The sequence below is a fragment of the Coturnix japonica genome, unplaced genomic scaffold, assembly GCF_054131305.1.
Source record: "Coturnix japonica strain WE unplaced genomic scaffold, WE-NBRP24 Scf040, whole genome shotgun sequence".
NCBI lineage: Eukaryota > Metazoa > Chordata > Aves > Galliformes > Phasianidae > Coturnix > Coturnix japonica.
The window spans coordinates 5,474,245-5,478,838 of record NW_028188943.1 but is presented as its reverse complement, the minus strand read 5'-3'; positions in this window follow the sequence as shown (position 1 = coordinate 5,478,838).

The window sequence follows — 4,594 nt, the reverse complement described above, 5'->3', positions numbered from 1 at the left end:
AAGGAAATTCACTGGAACTAAATTAATCATGAAACGGACACAAAGAGGAGAATAGATTAGCAGGGAATTAACTCATTAATTAGATTCATGCCGAAGTTCAGAAGAGGCTTTCCTTCAAGATAACAGCCGAGTTCAAAGATCAGCAAGGGCTGATCATGAGAGGCAGGCACACCGTTTTCCTTCTGAACTCTGTCAGGCTTTACCTTAGCCCAACATCTGGCTGGTTATTATAGGATATCAGACATATGGCTGGCAGGAATTCAGCAGCTGGCAAAGCCTAACCACTTAGTGCCCAGCGATGGAGGCTATTATCAGCCCTTTCAGCTCCCTGGTCTCTGGATCCTGGTGCTGGCGTGAATGCAGGAGCTCTCTCTGTTGTGCCACTTGGCTATTTTTAGAGCTCCATCACAAGTCCTTGTGTGAGCAGCAACAGCTTGTTGGAGAATGGGTTTATTTCCAGCGTTAGGGTGAGCAGAAACCAATACAAGCTTAAGATAGGTAAAGTGCTAAAGCACTTCATTGTGGTAGGGTAGAATAGGTAAATCATTGCATGTTTCTAAGGAGATGGGGTTTGGTTGCCGTCTTCTTACTGTTCTAATGGGACACTTCTCTACAGGGAAACTTATGAGAGAAGCAAAGAACTGTCTCTGCAGTTACTTCTGTGCTGCACAAAGCCCCTGCCAGCTCCCTTCAGGCTCTGTATGACCCCTTGCTGCTCACATGCCAGAAGGCCCCATTACTGAGTAGTGCATTGTAATAAATGCCACGCTGTTGCACGATGGAGCTGGTGAGAAGCATGGAGAGACTGATTTCTAACACACTCTTAATGAACTAACAAACCAGTGCTAAACACCGAGAGCAGATCCATGTGAGAAGGGCCCCCTGCCTTCTGACTTAAGCTTTCCCTCCCTTTGCTTTTGCTGCCTCACAGCATGGATGCAATCAAACCATATTCAGGAACATCTGAGCTGTGTATTTGCCACTTAGGACTTTCTGGGTAGTGAAGTTTCCACATTGTTTATTTAGAGTTAAGTGTTCTGCTGGGTCTCTTATCACTTTCAGTAAATAACAACTGTCCTCTAAATTCTTCAGGCTGATTACTGAGACTGACAATCTGTGTGTTTTGAGTTGCTGAGCTGTATTAATCTCTAATATACCCTGGTCTGTGGATGGAAAGGGTAATGTATTGAGGATGTCACAAGAGGTATAAGCCAAAGGACTTGGTCTTCTTGGGAATGTGAAGTGCTTTGGTTGTGACATGAATAAATCTCCCAGCAGTAGCAGTGCTATTTCTGTTGGGAATAAAGATGTAAGAGGAGTCTGTCTTTTAATCCAACTTGTTAGAGATTTTATAGCACCAGAGCTAATTCATTTCTAGAAAAGAGATTGCAGACGTTATTTTTACCTGCCTGTAGTTTGCCCTGATATAGTTTATTCCACTTGCTTAATGGTGGAGTTGATAAGAATCCCAACCCCAAAAGAAAAATCGTACTGCAATTATAAGTTAAATAAGGTATCATACTGGGGAGTGGAGATGAGGGTGGAAGAGAAGGCATAGTTTATGGCTGTAATCTGTTCTTTGTATTGTAGAGTCTAACCTTCCTATCAGTATGAGACCTGGAAACGTGTCTATTGAAACCCTACTGAATGACACCTACCTGCAGCCTTTGCTAAAATGCAGGTAGGAAAGTGAAAGGAGATATCAGGTCCATGGACTATATAAAATGCAATCCAGAATTTATGCTGAGATAATTCAGTCCTCTGTAATCCATACCAGACTGATGAAATATTGACTTGTACTGTGAATGTGACCCAAGGCAACTGAAGACTTTACTGTGCTTTGGATCAGAACAGTTAAGAATGCAGAGTGCACATTCAGTCAACAGAACATTCCATCTTTGTGCTTTTAATACAGCAAAATGCTTTCCTGCTTCTTTTGTTTCCTTCCTTCAGTCACAACAAAGGAGTGTTATAAGTGGCCCCAGAGAAACAAAGCCTGGAATAGAAAAGGGATTTAGAGAGAAGAGATCAGATGAAATTGGTAAGAGAAAGAATTCCCAATACGATGTTCCCAGCTCAGCCTTCTGAAGGGAAGCCCTGTGCTCCTGATCTGTTATGATTCACTTGGCAGCTCTGCCCAGATGGCCTCTCCCCTTCATCTATACCTCTATAAACTAAGACCCAGCGATAACAGCCCTGCCAAACCTGGTTGCTGCTGATAAAATGTACACAGCTTTCAGTAATCTATTTGTTCCTAACGGCTCATCAATGAAAGCTCATTCTAATTCTGTTCATTTTGATCTTCTCTGGAGTTTCTGTGAGGAGGAGTGAGGTTGCAAGGAGTGACCTGTAATCCTCCTAGGTTTAACAGTACCATAGGCAAGTTTTATTCAAGCTTTCATTTTATACTGCCTGATTCCATTGGTGCACATTGATACAGGATTATACTTTCTCATCTTTTTGTTTTCTGACCTTACAGTGATTTGGTTTTAAATACTGCTGTGTCCAATAGCGATTGATTTTCCAGTCTTGGGTATCTTACCAACACATCTCATTCCCAATCAAAGTTGTCCTGTGCTGTTCTAGCAGAAGTGTCCTCTAAATGTCCTGTTACTCCTTTGCCTTTTCTCTGCCAGTTAATGTTGGAATTATTGTTCCTACATATTAGTTGTGGTTGCATAAAATTAATGAAGCTAATGGCTGGCGGTGACCTCCACCAGCCATCTTTTTTCTTCAACTTAGCTGCATCATTTCTGATAGGTTAGTCTAAGTTTTCTGTAGAGATCTCTAATATTGGGATTACCAGACTCTGTAAGTAATCTGTTCCAGCTCATACAACTCTCATGTTTAGAACTGTCTGTCTGTCTTAAGTCCTATCTTGTCATAGGAAGTCCTTGCCATATATATTCTTTGTCTTACCTAGACTAGCCATAGGAAGAAGCTTATTTGCTTTTCAGTGATGTCCTCTGGACCTTTTTCAGTTGTGCCAAGTCTCCCTGTGAATTGCTTCCTGAGTCTGGAAACAGAATTCTAACAGAGAGATTAACAGTGCAGAGAGAACAGATTAATTTGTGTGTCCTGCCAGCGTACAGGTTTTTTTTAATACCCAGCCAGAATTGTATCTGCACTTTGGTACATGAGTGGCTGGCTCACATGCAGCTTGCAGTCTTCAGCAGTGCAGAATGTTGTCGTTTTCCAGTAGAAATGCTACCTTGTCATTGCTCCTCGTTCATGTGTCTGTAGCATTGATTATTCCTGCCTGACTGTAGTAGCTTGTAGTTGACCCTATTGAATTGCAGTTGTTTACTTCAGGCTGCTTTTCCAGTTTGTCAAAATGATTTTGAATTCCAATGCAAACTTGTCTTACATTGGTTTCATCCACAAATCAAATTAACATACTTTCTATTTCATCTAAATCTTTAATAAAAATATTGGATTGTACCAATTCTGTGACCAGGTCCTGCAGAAGATCATTTAGAACAGCTATGCATTTTGACAGCGAGACTGAGAGCTACTTTCAGAGTACTTTTTCTAAGCAATTTTTATAAGAGCTGCTCTGAAAGTAAAGCCTCCTATTTTATTATGTTGGTTGAGGATGTCAGAGGCAGATGTTGGTGGTATGGCAGTAGAGTTTGAACCTTCCCACCAGGATCCCCTTCTGTTTTGTTGCTGTGTGATAAGTGGCAGCAGAGGCAAAATAGCGTCTGTCATGGAAGTGCACATGAAGCAAAGGAATGGAACTGAATTTCTCTGTGCAGAAAAAATGGCATCCATTGACGTTTGCTGGACATGTACAGTGACCAATCAGTGGATGTGAGTACAGTGAGGCAGTGAATGGTACATTTCAGCACTGGTGACAGTGATGTGAAAGACAAGCTGTGATCCAGATGGCCATGCAGATTTTTTAAGTGCGACCTGCAGGCTCTTGTTCACTGCTGGTGAAAATGCATAGCTAATGCTAGCATCTGAGTTGAGAAATAGTGTTTAGTAGCTGAGAATTTACTCTATCAAGCAGTGTTATTGTGCTCTTTGTATCTACTGTGATGTCCGTGGAAATAAATAGGAGGCATTATTTTTGGAGCAACCTACAGATGTTCATCCTTCTATAGCTCATCTAAACCATGCTGCTTATCTGGCCTGAGAATTTAGTAAAGTTTTGGAAACTCTCTTGGCATCTCGTCCACTCTGTGTTGCTCTGACACCTTCTCACAGGGGTAAATTAGAATCATTAATAGTAATTTGTTCCTGACAAAGGTGTGTTGAATGATACCTATCTCTTCTAAGTTGTTCTAAACTGTTTCTTTCTTCTGAGGACCTGGAGTTAAGCTGACAGGTCTATCATTTTTCATCATCTCCCCCCCTTTTTTTTTCCTCTCTTCAAAAGAAGTCTGTACATTGTATCAGTTATCTGGTTCATCACCAGGCTTTCCTAAGTTCTAAAAACATAATCGTTAACAGCTTTGAGATTGATTGAGTCAGTCCCTTAGAAATGCAGTAGGAATATAGCAGATTCAGCTCATTCGGAGAGATCTAAGCTATGTATCTTCTCTACCCTATTACTTTTGTATTCTAGGCCTTTTTTTTTTTTTTTTTT